The sequence below is a fragment of the Furipterus horrens genome, unplaced genomic scaffold, assembly GCF_987537825.1.
Source record: "Furipterus horrens unplaced genomic scaffold, mFurHor1.1.pri manual_scaffold_9, whole genome shotgun sequence".
In the NCBI taxonomy this organism is placed as follows: Eukaryota; Metazoa; Chordata; class Mammalia; order Chiroptera; family Furipteridae; genus Furipterus; species Furipterus horrens.
This window is the reverse complement of record NW_028327179.1, coordinates 34,075,896-34,091,712: the sequence shown is the minus strand read 5'-3', so window position 1 is coordinate 34,091,712 and position 15,817 is coordinate 34,075,896. Positions and strand designations below refer to the sequence as shown.

The window sequence follows — 15,817 nt, the reverse complement described above, 5'->3', positions numbered from 1 at the left end:
GCTTATTTGGGTTCATCTTCATTGGGACACTCTGTGCTTCCTGGACTTGCATGACTTTTTCTCTCATTAAGTAAGGGAAGTTTTCTGTTATTACTTTTTCAAACAGGTTTTCTATCCCTTGCTTCTTTTCTTCTCCTTCTGGTATTCCTATGATACAGATATTATTACTTTTTATGGTATCCTCCATCTCACTGATTCAATCTTCTGCTTCCTCTAGCATGCTTTTGATTCCTTCTACTGTGTTCTTCAATTTAGAACTTCTATTTCTCGTTTCCTCCTGGCTATTATTGATAGCTTCTATGTCTTTTTTAAAGCTGGTGTAATTCTCAGTAAGTTCCTTGTAGTTTCCCTGGAGTTCTTTGTTGTTTTCTTTGAGCACATGCATGAACAATGATGACCTCATGGTACTAATCAGTGGGGGAAGTAGATGCCACTGAGTGAGCATGTGTACCATGTGGCCATCACATTCGAAATGACCGAGCAAGTAGAGCTACAAATCTGCATCAAATTTTGCATTAAGCGTGAACATTCCTGTTGGAAAATATTTGGATGATTCAGAGGCTTTCAGCAATAGTACAATGAGTGCAGCACAAATAAAAGTATAGCACAATGCTTTTAAGGCGGTCGAGAGTCTTTTGAAAGTGATTCACATTCTGGAAGGCCTGCAACAAGCAGAACATTTGAGAATGTTGAACTTGTATGGGCTGCAATCAACAGAGATTGGTAACTGACAGTGTAAGAACTAGAAGCTGATCTGGGGATTCCAAAACTACTCTGTCTGAGATTTTGATGAAGGCTCTTGGCATGAAATATGTGGTAGCAAAATTCATTCCATAGCTTCTGCTACCAGAGCACTAGGAATATTGTGCTGCAGTTACTAATGACTTGATTCAAACCACTACCAATGAAGCAAATTTCCTTAAGAAGGTCATAACCAGATATAAATCATCGGTCTATGGCTATGATCCAGAAATGAAGGTCCATTCATCCCAATGTAAGTCACCTGGTTTTCGGTGCCTGAAGAAGCAGCTTCAAAGTTGCAACAAGATCAAGACCATGTTAGCTGTGTTTTTTGATTAGGAAAATGCTTCTTATCATGAGTATACCCTTCCAGGAAAAACAATGAATAAGGAGTCCTATTTCAATGTTCTTCATTGGTTCAGAGATGCAATATGACTAAAACAGCTGCAGCGATGAGTAACTGGTGATTGGCAGCTCCATCACAACAACATGCCTGCTCATGCATCTTGTCTCATGCAGAACTTTTTGGAAAAATATCAAATCAGCCAGGTGACTCAGCCCCACTACAGCCCAGCTTTGGCACCCTGCAACTTCTGGCTTTTCTCAAAACTAAAATCACCTTTCAAAGGGAAGCGATATCAGACCATCCATTAGATTCAGGAAAATATGATGGAGAAGCTGATGATGATTCCAACACAGGATTTTGCAGAACGTTTGAACAGTGGGAGAGATGCTGGGAGAACTATGTGAGGTCCCAAGGTGCCTACTTTGAAGGGGATTGAGGCGTCATTGTCCTATTTACAATGTTTCCTGTATCTTATATCTTCTTCAGTAAATGTCTCTATTTCTCATATTACGTGGCTGGATACGTTGCAGACAGACTTCATATAACCCAATAAAAATTGGTAGGATTTGAGCAGAGACATCACTAAAGAAGAAATATAGATGCCCAAAACATGAAAAGATGCTCAACATCATTAACAATTAAGAAAATGCAAATTAAAGCCACAATGAGATATCACTTTACACCCGAAAGAATGGCTAAAATTGGAAAAAAGTTGACTGTAGCAAGTGTTGGGAAAGAGATGAAGGAACCAGAAATCTCATACACCATCAATGGGAATGTAAAATGGTACAACTGCTTTGGAAAACTGGCAGTTTCTTAAAAAATTAAATACAACTTATCTATGTATAGCCCAAGAAAGAAAAGAAAACACGTATGTTTATAGAAAGATTTTTTTAAGTATATTTTATTGATTATATTGTTACAATAGTTCCAATTTTTTCCCCTTTGCTCCCCTCCGCCCAGCAACCCCCTTCCCCGACAATCCCCTCCCCAAGTCCATGCCCATGGCTCACCCTTTCATATATTCTTCTTCTTTTTTTTTAAATAATTAATTAATTAGTTAAAGATTTTAACAATAAAAAATAACAATCTCTCCTTCTCAGACTTGAGATCCTTTACAATCTTATAAAGGACAATGGATGAAGGTCTCGGGCTCCTCTAGCTGCTTCAGGCTGGACATGGTCATCGTCCTACCTACCCTTGGGTCAAGAAATCCCTAATAAGAGTGGAGGTGTGGAGGGGAGGGTGGCCTTCCCACAAGGGGAAGGATCATGCAGACTCCAAGTTGGTTGGCTGTCTCTGGACAATGGCATGCTTGGTATTCTGGGGGCAGCAGGGTTAAAGGACATCATTTAATCCGTAACCACTGTCCAAAACCCTTTTGTCCATTATACTTAGTTTGGACTGAGGGAAATATTTTAGGTATCCCCCCTCTCAGGCCTCTGGGTTCTTTCTGTCCAAGCCATTAGGATAGAAAAGAGAAACCAGTTTTAAAGTGAAGCCCACAGACCACCCCATTCTTCACCAACCCAGCCACTTAGTTCAGCCAAACCATTGAGTCTCAGGAGGCAGCGATGCAGACAGGATTAAGTGAGGCCTATACGTACAGACAATCACTCAGGTAATGAGATCGTATGCTTATGCCCTTTGAAAACAGAAAACACATGTTAATTTATGTAACATAACCCACATACAAGTCTCTAAATCTGTAGGACTGTCTTATCAGAAAGACATCTAGTTGCAAGGCATTTGATATTCTTCTTGCCTGTAAATTAAACATCTTTGATAATGCCACAGACATCGTTTAACTTTCAAATGAAAACCTATTTTAAATGAAAAGAAACTTCAAAGACGGTTAGCTGCACTGCTTTATAGTCTACCACTGGGCATTGTGATATTCCTTGAATCTTGATTTTTCTCCCTAAGATTACCCTCCTTGTCATTAAAGGGACTGCATTAAGTTCATTTTTAATTTATCCTGTTCATTTGCATAAACACAACAAGAGCAGCAAATGATCACTTATGATCTTTAGTTCTGCTTTGCTGGAACTTACGCAAGGAACATTTAGGGTGACCTTCAGTCTGCCCTTCAGGGCACAGAAGCTGAGCCACATACCTGGCATTCAGCCTTGCCTGTAAACACCTGTCTTTTCCAGGTCCTTCTGCTTTTCCATTGTGCCTTATGGTCCCTTCTAGCCATCTTTCAGGAAAACAACCTTCGTTCCTTCCCTGGAAAGATTGCTATGGACCGCTCATCCATCCAAGGTACCAGGCCTTTTATCTCGTGGACTTTTATTACTTTTGAAGGTCAGTCCCAGTTGCTCAGGGCTTTTTGGTAACAACCAAAGCCGAAGCATGTCTCCTTTAGGCATGACATTCCAGTCAAAGTCTTAGTCAAGAAAAATCGTTATTAACAACTGGTCTTATTAGTTTTATGCAAAGAAACTTAGGTCATTACTTACTTCTTTAGAATGCCAAATTCTAGAGGGATCAGATAGGGAGAAAATATATACAGTGTGAAGGAAAATCCTTGTCCTTCTAATATTCACTGAACTTGCATTTCTATTCTTTTTATTTTTATTTTTCCCCCCACTAAAAATTTTTCTGTTTGTTTGTTTTTCCATTACAGTTGTCTCACTTTTTTCCCCCTCTTGCTTCTCTGCACCCTGTCCCTCCCTTCTCCCACATTCAGTCCCCACCCAGCTGTCCATGTCCATGGGTCATTTATACATGTTCTTTGACTAGACCCTTCCCTTTCTTACCACTTCTCTCCCTCCCATCTCCCCCTTTGTTACTGTTAGTTTATTCCTCGTTTACATACCTCTGGTTCAATTTTGCTCATTTGTTTGTGTTGTTCATTAGTTTCCTTTAACAGGTGATATCATAAGGTAATTTTCTTTTGTTGCCTGGCTTATTTCGCTAAGCGTAATTCTCTCTAGTTCCAATCATATTGTTGCAAATGGTAGAAGTTCCTTCTTTCTTTCAGTACTTATTCATTGTCATTTTCCCCCTTTGTACTCATGTTCCTCTCTGTCTCTGTTTCTTCATCTTCTTAAAGCAGACCCTTTAGCATCTCTTGCAATGCTGGTTTGGTGGAGATGTATTCTTTTAGCCTTCTTTTGTCTTGGAAACTCCTTATTTCACCTTCCATTTTGAATGAGAGCCTTGCTGGGTAGAGTATTCTTGGTTGTAGGCCTTTGTTTTTCATTACTTGGAATATATTTTGCCATTCCCTTCTGGCTTGTAGTGTTTCTGCTGAGAAATCTGATGATAGCCTTATTGGAGCTCCCTTGTATGTTATTAGTTGTTTCTCTCTTGCTGCTTTTAGGATTCTCTCTTTGTCTTTGAATGTTGGCATTTTAATTATGATGTGTCTTGAAGTGGGCCTGTTGGGGTTCATCTTCATTGGGACCCTCTGTGCTTCCTGGACTTGCATGATTCTTTCTCTCTTCATGTTAGGGAAGTTTTCTGTCATTAGTTTTTCAAAGAGGTTTTCTATTCCTTGCTCTTCTTCTTCTCCTTCTGGAATTCCTATGATACGGATATTATTACGTTTCATGTTGTCCTGCAGCTGTCTTAGAGCCTCTTCAGTCTTGTTCAGCCTTTTTTCACTTTGTTGCACTGTGAGTTTTTGTCTACGTTGTCCTCCAGCTCGCTGATCTGATTTTCTGCTTCCTCTAGCCTGTTTTTAATTCCTTCTACTGTGTTCTTCAATTCAGAGATCGTATTCTTCATTTCCTCCTGGCTCTTATTGATAGCTTCCATGTCCTTTTTGATGCTGGTATAATTCTCAGTAAGTTTCTTATAGTTCTTCTGGAGTTCACTGTAGTTTTTCTGGAGTTCTTTGTAGTTTCCGCTGAGCTCATTGAGCTTCTCCATAATACATGCTTTCAATTCCATATCTGATAGTTGGCTCCCCTCTATTTCATTTAGCATTCTTTCTGGGGACTCTACCTTTCCTTTCGATGGGGGGTTGTTTCTCTGTCTCCCCATTTTTGTGACTCCTATTGTTTGTTGGTGCTTCTTAGAATGCTCTGCACTTCCTGAATCTGCCCCTGGTGGCATCAGATCCTGTACCAGTCTGGGCCTAGGCAGCCTGTTGGAGACTTTCAGGGATCTATTGCCTTTGTCTGGCTTGTTGTTAATCTATTCAATCTGTGATTAGCTGTCAGGCTTAAGGACCGTGGGTGTGGGAGCTTAATTCCTGTAGGCAGGGCCTTTGCTTCCCCTCAGGCTGACGCCAGTTGGCCGGGAATGGTCTGCCTGCAGTGTGGGGATGAGTCAGCACTGGGACCCGGCCGGCCGCTTCCCCAGCTCTCCCCTCAAAGCCACCACACCAAACTCTCCCCAAGCGTCTCCAGTCCTCTCTGCCTTCCCTCTGCTTGAGCCTAGGGTAAGTGGGGGCCAAAATATTTTTGTATGTGATCCGCTTAAGAGCTCTTTTTCTCCAGCTGTTTCTCTCCGGCTAGCAAGGAACCCTGTGGCTTTTCGCTTTTCTCAGCTGGATACTATTTTACTTTCCACTCTGTTGCTGTAGGCTGGGGAGCCCAGCTGGGGGTTTGGACCCTGCCCTTCTCAGGGGGAATCCCCAGCTGCTGATCTGTTTCTCAGTCCCTTCAGCTGCCACCCGTGTGAGCCCAGCCAGCCCTTCCACGTCTCCGCACTCCCTACCGGTCACGTTGTGATGTAGTGGCCTTTTCTGTCTCTCCGTGGTTATAAGACTTCTCTCCAGCTGGTGTTCGGTTGGTTATTCCAGATGATTTCTCCAAAATTACGTTGTAAATCCAAAGTAGTTCTGGGAGGAAGTTAGTGTAGCTTCCACTTACTCCTCCGCTATCTTGTTTCTCTATAGAAAGATTTGTACATACATGTTCATAGCAGCTTCATGAATAAAAATAGGAAACTGGAAACATCTCAAGTGACCACCCATTCACTGATGAACGAATAAGGAATTCTGCTATGTCCATATAATGAGATTAAATGAGAGTGTCTTTCATTTTTTCTGGCACATGGCACCACGAGCAGCAAAGTCTCCCATGACACCCTCTACAAGGTGGTGGGAAGTCCTGCAGGGGAACCAGCACAAGTACTGGGAGTTTTTGGAGACAGTGGAGCTGCAGATCAGCTTGAAGAACTGTGACCATCACACAAATTCTCTTGGGCACTGTTGAGCTTAAATCCACTCCCTGCCCCAAGCTCTCCATGTGTGTTCTGATGGACCAGCAGCACTGTGACAAGGACAAGGCCATGGATATCCCCTACCCCCACCATGGACATCAAGGTGCTGAAGCACTGCCCAAGAATCTGGCCAAGAATACATCTTTTTGGCTTCAGAATTCTCATCAAGCAGATCCCACAAATCCTGGGCCAAGGCCTGAATAAGGCTGGCAAAGTCCCTTTTTGGTGACTCACAGTGAGAATGTGATGGCAAAGTCGATAAAGTAAAATCTACAGTCAAGTTCCAGATGAAGAAAGTGCTATATCTGGCCGTAGCTATTGGCCATGTGATGGCCATGGACAGGTGATGAGCTTGTGTACAACATCCACTTAGCTGTCAATGTCCTAGTGCCATTGCTCAGAAAGAACTGGGTTTTGTACATCAAGAGCATGGGCAAACCCTGGCACCTGTACCAAGGTACAGCTTAATGAGCCATACTGCTACCATTTGAAAGAAGAAATTAAATGAATAAGTAGGAATACCTGGAATAAAAGAAACAAAATATTGATATACACAAACATAGAAGAATTTCAAAATAATTATGCTGAGTGAAAGAAGCAAAACAAAAGAGAGTAGATATTATATGATTCCATTTATATGAAATCCTATCGATGAGAATATATAGTGATAGAAAGCAAATTAGTGGTTGTCTGGTGAGGAAAGAATTAGAAAGGCATGAGGAAATTTTTTAAGGTGACAAGTGTGTTCATTGTATTGATCGTGGTGATGGTTTCATGGATACTTGCATATGATGAAAGTTATTAAATGGTATAGTTAGATATATGCAGCTTATTTTAGGTCCATTTTACCATCAATAGACCATAAAATAGGCTCAGATATAATGTCTTCTGATGTACCTCAACAGATAAATGTACTAAAAACAAAGTAACTAACATCAGCATTTTTAAGTCAAAGACTTTGCCAAGTTTCCAGGCCTTTTATTTTCCTTGTTTTTAATGAACAGCTCAGTTACTGATGTTACTTATGCATAAAGAAAACACTTCTTAATCATGGCACATATATACCAGTGTTTGCATATCATATGTCTCTTGCATTAAAATTTTTGATTAACCCCAGAATGACTTCACTGATATCACCCAATATGGTGAGAAATTAATCTCTTAGGTATAGAGAGGAATGTTGGGTGTGTGGGACTTTTCTCTAGACCTAGAAAATAAAAAGCACTTAAGATTCTCTAAGATGTGATCTTAGAATAATTTCACTCTGATATTGTTTGCAATATCAGAAATAAAACTTCTCACCTTTGATAATCAGACATTTTAAATATGACCTCTCCTATCCTGCTCCTGAACTAATGTAAATAAACATCTTATAATCTTTAACTTCAGATGAGAGTTGCCTCAAGGCAGTCATGCATGAGGTCACACGTACTGTGTCTTCTGTTAGTACTACCCCTTCCCCAAACATTTTCAAAATTGCTGTTTGGTAGAGCCATCTCTGAGCCAAAAGGAAAATTGGTCTCTTCATTAGTTACAAATCACCAAAAATGTTATTACAAAGTTAGATAGCAGATCTGGCTCCACATCATTTCAGAGTATTTTTAAAAATCTTCTAAAATTAATTTCCCCAAACAAAATTTTGCAATAATATTTTGAAAAAAAATTCTATTCTTATTTGGCTAGTAGGTTGCTTAACCAATGCTGTGATGCAGAGACATGTCTTTTTATTTTTGAAAATTAAGAAATTGGACATTTAATTTTTACATGTAAAAATTGGCATTAATACATTAGTTCTTTATGGAGGAATGAAGACTTAAAATACATTATATCATAATACAACATTAATAAAAATAGGACTACATAGGTCATTTTAGTTAACTCCTACAATTTAACTGTAAGAAAATAAACTCTTCTTGATTCAAATTAGTGAAACCTTAAAAGAGATTGTCTAGAGGACAGCATTGAAGAGGACAGTGTCATTTTTAGACACATTCTGAAATTCAAACTCATTTTGCAGCAGAATTAAAGAATAATATTTTAATTAAATTCATTTCTCAAAAACCTGTCAGATCTTTATTTCTTTGGGAGATACTTTTACAAATTATCTGCTCAATTTTCCAGGTTAAAACTTAATTCACTTTTGTTAAGAATGTGGTGGAACCTCAGTTATCAAACATAATTTGTTCCAGAAAACTGTTCAAGAAGCAATTTGTTCAAAAACCAAATTTCCTTTGTTTGTCACCTGAGAGACGTGTGACTGATCATATAGGTATCAGCATAAAAGGGCTGTCAGGTGGAGAATTGAGACCTGAAGTTTTATTAGACAACCAAGACATTTTTCTACGAACAACTTGGTCAAGAACCAAACTGTTGAGAACCAAGATGTTCAAGAACCAAGATGTTCAAGAACCAAGGTTTGACTATATTAGCGATATTAAGAATGTTAGAGAGATTACATCCATTGCTTTTTCAACTTATCAGACTAAGTGAATATCTTTAAAGGTATACAATTATGACATTCCCACCTTATTTTAAGGAAGCCACTCCAAGTATCATTGATGTCATCAGAAGGTACATCTTGCTGCTTCTTAAGAAGAGATGAACAAATTAAAACTGATGCTATAAAGAATACATAATCCGAGACAGACACGCTCGATCTCCCTCCACAACTAGAAAGGAATACAACTACCTCAAAACAAAAGATAACCAGAAATTCCAGAAAATAAAACTACATGGAAGCCCAACGTATGAAGTTATAAACCAAAGGTGCTGTCTGGACAGGTAGGAGGGGCAAAATCGGAACCAGAATGGAAAGGTCGGGCAGCGCCGTTTGTGGTAGCAGTGGGGAGAGTGGTGGGGGGAGCAATCCCAGCTGCAGTCCAGCCTCAGCAGCTCGCGACCCCAACACTGGGAAAGGCAGCCCCCCCCATTGCCTCAGATGGAGAGGCCCAGAGGGCGGGGGGACGGATCCCGGTCTCCCAGCAGAGAATAACAGCAGGAATCTATCTTGGACCCCCGCCCCCACAAAAAGCGCCACAGTGCAGCAGAAAAGGCTGCGGACAGCCGCCAGTCGCCAGGTAGTGACGAGTACGGGGGGCTTTGCCCTCTGCAGCCTTCCCAGGAAGCAAAGCAAAACACAAATCTGTCAAAATGAAGCAGACAATGATTGAAATCCCGGTGATGCAGCTCACCAGGCAGTAGATGAGGAACCTGACAGACGAACAAATAGAAAACCTTTCAGAGGCTCAGTTCAGAGCTATAGTTATAAGGCAGCTTACAGAATTAACAAAAGATTTGGAACAAAACAGGGAAGGAACGAAAGCCACTCATGCTGAAACAAACAAAAACACATACGAGGCAACTGGTGAGGAAATAAAATTCAGAGATCAAATCAACAAACCAGAACATAGGAAAAGAACAGTCAACCAGTGCAGAGAGAGGAAACAAAAAGTAAGGAAAGTGGAGAGGATCAGAAACCTCTGGGACAGCTATAATAGACCAAACATTTGGATTATAGGACTGCCAGAGGGTGAAGAAGAACTAGAAATTAAAAAATTACGTGAAAAAATAATAAAGCAGAACTTCCCAAACTTGGGGAAGGAAATAGACTTACAGGTCCAGGAAGCACAGAGTTCCAAAAAAACTGGACCCAGGGAGAACCACTCCAAGACACATTATAATCAAAATGTCAAAAGTTAAAGATAAAGAGAGAATCTTAAAAGCAGCAAGAGAGAAGAAAAGAATCATGTACAAAGGGGTCCCAATTAGACTATCAGCTGATTTCTCTAGGGAGACCCTGCAGGCAAGAAGGGACTGGCAAGAAATATTCAAAGTAATGAAAATCAAAGACCTACAGCCACAAATACTCTATCCAGCGAAACTGTCATTCAGGATAGAAGGGCAGAGAAAGTGCTTCCAGGACAAAATAAAACTGAAGGAGTTCATTAGATCCAAACCACTATTATGTGAGATGTTAAAGGAACTGGTTTAGAAGAAGGAGGATCAAAACTATGAACATTAAAATGAAAACTGTATCACAAGAAGCAACAACAGAAGCTAGGGAATCAAAACAAAGGCAAACTAAATAGGCAACCAGAGTGGAAAAAGAACTATAGGTATGCGGAACATATTGGGGGGAGGTCAGCAGGGAGGGGGAAGGGGGAGAGGGAGGGAGATGGTACAGGAATTGAGAAGCATAGTAGGAGGGAATGGAATAGATAGGAAGAGGTTGAGAAGAACTATATGCACAACCAATGGACATGGACTAAAAGTGGCAGACAACTGGAGGGAGTGGGGTCACCAGGTGGAGGGGAGCAGAGGGAAGGGAAATTGGGACAACTGTAACAGAAAAATCAATAAAACATATTTAAAAAGAAAAAAAAGAATACATAATTCATTGGCGTTTCTATGTATGAGTTCAATATGTCCAGGGCCCTGTTTGGATAATTAAACTGTATGCTTACACAGATTATGAGGATTAGCAGCAGCATCCAAGCCAAAGGATGTCTCAGCCGAGGCTTTCCAGCGAAGAGTTCTTTAAAGTAATGCCCAGGCCTTTCACATGGCCAACAAAAAGCACTCCACTTGTGGAGCAGATGGTTATGCAATGAGAATGTTTGTTTTCATGGTGAGGGCCTAACAAATAGATTAATATCAGGGCTACAATGACCACCAGTATTGCAAAAAAATCACAAAATGTGGATCACCTCACTTGCATGACATTTTATTTAACATCTCTATGTCTGCTTTGTTTGGAGTATGAATGACTGCAACTGTAGGTCTTAACAAGTACAATGAGATCTCCTAATGGAGGCCTAGGATGACCGGTACAAATGCATAAGCAACAAAGTTAGCAACCTCGCCAGCACTCATTGAGAGCAATCCAGTCCATCACCACCATTCTTTAGGATTTGCAGAACCACTTTGACCTGCTTTCATGGATCCTATTCTGGTAAGTGTCAGAATAGGAAACCTTATTTTTGTTGGTTTTATTTCAAAATGTAATTTTCCCCAATAAAAATATTGGAGCTCCTAGAGAATCAAGACTAACGTAAAAGTCATATAAGCCATGCTTCTGGCTATAGCATTTGCTTCTGAAAAGCTCCTGTGAGTCACATGGTTAACAGAGGAAGAGAAACCATTGGTATTGGAGAGAGTGTGATTCAGTCTTCAGATCCCAGACTTTCACATCCCCATATAGGCTTCAGGGGCTACCACAACCCCCTCATGCCCCATCCTCACCTATGTCCAGGGGTAAGTGGGCACAGACTGGGCTGCAGCTGGACTCCTTTCCATAGGGAAGTGCCAAATTGTACCTCCCCAGGATGATCCCTGGCCATCATTGCTGCTACAACTAGGAGGAGATTGTGTTCTACTGGTACCTAGTTCTGGGCCATGTAATAATAGATGTCAGTAAATATATATATTTTTTGTGGTTGAAATGAATGTATCATTGGCTGTGAAGCTCAATTTAAAGAAGAGTTCTCATTAAGCATGTAGCCTTGCAAACTTGATTTTAAAAGTGGTCTGACTTTGTATATGTTTGCATATAATGCAGTGGGGTCCAGCAAGGTCTGGTTTTAGATGCTTAGGCCAGAAAATTGCAACCCAAGAGACAGTAAAGAGCCATTATAGAATGCACCTCTAATTGTTGGTGAGGTGGATGTTAAAACACAGGCACAGTAGTTTCAATGCAATGTGCTATGGTAAGAGAGCTTTAGCCATTGAAGTGTTTAAAGCATCCTTTGATCTGATCTGATATTACTGAATTGTCAGTTTGGCCTTTATGTTTGATGCCTGAGAATATTCTGTGTTCAATGTGCTCTTATAGGCAATATTTCCTGCAGAAAACAGTGAGAAGCTTTAATGAAAACATTTTGTGGATTTTCCCATCAGTCGAATTTCTTGTTTCTTCCTGATCAGTTTCCTTGGACACACACAACATGTTCATTTTTACACAAATAATATGTTGGTGGCAATGCAAGTGGAAATATGAAATCTAAACAGCACAGGTGCAGAACAGGAGCGAAAGGACATGCCATGAAAAGGGAAAATAAGAAAATAGATCCTCAGGGAAGTCTCACCCTAAGATGAAATGAACTTTTGAAATATAAAAAGACTGCAAGAAGGAAAGGTAAAATTCCAATATCTGTCTTGGGATGTGAAGAACAGCAAATGTTCTTGCTTCAATTCAAACATGGCTGGCTGACCCCAATGTCTGGCTGACCCTCACATAAGCTGGCTGACCCAAGTTTTGCCCATCCCTTGAACTAAACTTGAACCTTACATAAAACTTAAGTCATTTGGAGATCATTTGAAAATATTTTCCTCTCTTTGTGTTCTCATTTGGACTGAGAGTGCTCTGAGGAGAGCCATGTGGAACCACAGTGGAGAGAGCTCAGTTTTTCTTTTGTATGTTCTTTTATGAACACTTCCCTGCAAGTGTTAGCCAAGGAAGAAATGATGAGCATTGAGAGACCCCTTGATTCATGCAGGGTGGTGCGAGCTAATGCAGTTTCCCATTGAGGCAATGTGGTAGGGGAGGAAGCACTGGATGCACATTTAGAGTCCACAGGTCTAGTGTTCTGCCCTAAGAAGCCATTGAAAATGTGCTGCAGAATAAATGATGGAGTGGATAGATGAAGGAATGCCAGCAAGGCCTTATAAAGACATTTCACCAAACCTGAGCCTAAACTACAGTAACCAGAGATCAGGAGGTTACCATTTCCCAGGTATGGGGCAAGAAGTGGAGACTTAAGACGTAGCCCCTGCTAGGCGTTCACAATCTGAGAACTGCTGTGCAATAAACATGGAACTCCACAGGCAAGCCACAGAAGGAGCGGTCTCATGTTGGATTCCACACGAAGGAGGAGTCAGGACTCGGGCTGAGCCTTGTAGGGTAAGGAGGGTTTGGCTAGACAGAAGAGAGGGAAACAATGTATCTTAGGTAACAGGTCGCAAAAAGAACAGAAGCGGTTTAAAGCATGATGAGAACATTTGTGAGACAGCGAGGTGACCAAGATGACTGAGAGAGGCACTGGAGAGTGGTAGAGAGCACTCCGAAGTGGGCAAGGGAACAGGGCTTGGCACAGTAGGAGCACCGGGCGGAACAAGACACTATTGCTCTTGAGTTGAAGAGAGATGTCCTGGGTGACTGACCTGGCGGAGGGGGGGACCCTCCACTCACCTCTTGACCGACTCTTGCTCCTAGCGCAGCAGCTGAGTTGGGATGGAAATCCAGCAAACATTTCTGTTGCACTCCGAGGTGAACAGATCTTCAAATGTGTGGGGCAAGCCCCCGCGCACGCTCCCTTGTTCGAAAATTAACCAACACGACGAAGACAAGATCACGCACCTTCAAAACAAAACGAGTGCCCCTTCCCTCTCATATGATTTGCCAGATGACAGATGATCCCAATCCCTGTAATTACTTAGAGACTTTAATTGACTTTCAGTGGCAGTAATAAGTAACTGGAGTTCAGGCTTGTAGAATTTCCTTCCTAATTGTTGCCGTCAAACTACTCATTATAGGGATAAATAACACACCACTTTACTTAAACCATTTCCTCCACTCATGGAGCTCATGTAAATTCCAGCGGAAGGGCCCCCGCATGTGCAGGCCCCTGGAAGAGCTGTTGGGGAGGAGCATGGTGCTTGCTGTACCATTAAAAGAGCTTCTCCGGTGGGTTGGCTGTTTCATTTGAATTAGCAAGCCACAAGTTTCCAAGTCTGATGCACTTCCTAGTGCTTCGGATTTAAAAGGCTGTAGAAAGGATAATTGACCACAGCTTGTCAGCACGGGAGATTTACTGTCATTAGCATGAACTCAGATGAATTACTTTAATATCATAGCACACAAAAAAATGGCCAGATAGTTTCCTTTCCAAGTGAGTTAAGAGTACTTAAACAGTTTTTCACACTTGACTTCTGCATCTGGGTGTCAAGGAGGGAGGAAATTATAAAGGGCCCGTGAGTGGGAGTGGAAGGGATGGGTGGGGTTAACTTGGCAGAGGTAGGAAAAGGTAGATTTTCAAACTGTCAAATCAAATCCAAGTGAACAGACCACTTCAGGGTTGCTTGTTTTCAGGCTGGCATAAAAACTAAATTCACAGCCATTTAAAAAAACAGTTTTCAATATTGATTTCTATTTTTCAGTGTAGTGTTAATTTAGAAAATGCTATTACAACTTGGGTTCTTTGTGTTTTGACTCAATTATAGAGAGGAAATACTAGAAATGTTACAAGGTAGATTCTCAAGGTTTTATTATACCCTAGACACCTGTTTGGGAGAACTGACTTGTTTTATTTGGGGCAATAAAAGGGTGGCCCTTTAACATGTTCAATTTTGCTTTGTTTTTTAACCACCCTCTCTTCTGAGGATTGTAGAAAAGAGACCCAGTGCCCAGACACAAAGAAAGCCTAGAACTGGAGCAATTTATTTTCATTTTGCTTCCTCATGGTTCCTTTTGCAAACAATATTTGCCTCCTAAGTCTTAGAACCTAGGGCAAGCCGCCACCGGCAATTATGTAATTTTGATTTTCGGGAGGAGGGCTTCATTCCTGTCTGATCATTGAACCTAAACCTGCTTTGCGATCTGTCCCCTGCCACCACTAAGATGCAAACGCGTGGGCCTGGTGCCTGTTGTTATTGTAACTGAGATGGAACTAATCTCACTGGTTTCTGTGCAGCTCAGCACTGCAGGTTTATATCTGTGAATGTCATTGCCAACTACGACGGCTCAGTCTATTAGTTAGATAGTAAACATTGTTTGTTCTATTCCCTTTGTATTTCTCAAACACATTGTAGCATACCTGAAAGGTGAAAGTCACAGAAATTCCCTTCTGGCAGGAGGGAGACAATCTGTAAAATTCAACAACATATGTAGTTACTGGATATCCAACTGTTTCCTTTTCTCCACTAGTGTCATGACAATAACACAGAGGGAAATGAACATTTTATAAAATAACCTCATTTGTAGCATGTTGTTAAAAACACATAGGCAACAGTGACACTAAACAATGGCACGGCAAGCCATGTTCTTTCCGTGTGCTGCTGGCTGTCGTGATCCATGTCTAAAGGGACTGGGCTGGACTTCTCAGGCTCAGTGAGTGTTGGAATTCCAGAGACTTGGGGCTGCAGGTATGCACCCCGATGTCAGGTTTCTAACATTTTGAGTGGGTTGTTGCTTCACCTACATCTCATTAATCTGGTGATGGCTTGCCTCCAAATTGCTTTGAGTCACAGTTTGAGTTTCCTAATTCCATTTTCAGTATGCAAAAATGGAGCAGAGCTCCCAATGCCTGGGCTATTTGTCCAGACTTTGTATGTTTGTGTGTCACAGAGAAAAACATAATATTTATACTTAAAGAAAAAATGTCATTGAGAGAGGATAGAGTGAGGGTGGAGAGAGATTTGAGGAAGTAACTTCAAAGTTATTGAAACCCAATTATAAAATGCTTTCTCCTTTATCTCTACGAGGCAGGTAGTAACAGAACTGCCATTATCAATGCCAAATGTGTGTGAAATGATGGTAACTTTCATACAAGAAAAACG

At 41.0% G+C, this 15,817-nt stretch overlaps 2 pseudogenes; one reads left to right on the top strand and one right to left on the bottom strand.

Annotated features, from left to right (window-relative positions):
• Positions 1–1,778: 1,778 nt before the first annotated feature.
• Positions 1,779–6,733, top strand: LOC150001579 (large ribosomal subunit protein uL1-like; annotated as a pseudogene).
• Positions 6,734–10,617: 3,884 nt separating this feature from the next.
• Positions 10,618–15,817, bottom strand: part of LOC150001578 (magnesium transporter NIPA2 pseudogene) — an 84,643-nt pseudogene continuing 79,443 nt past the window's right edge.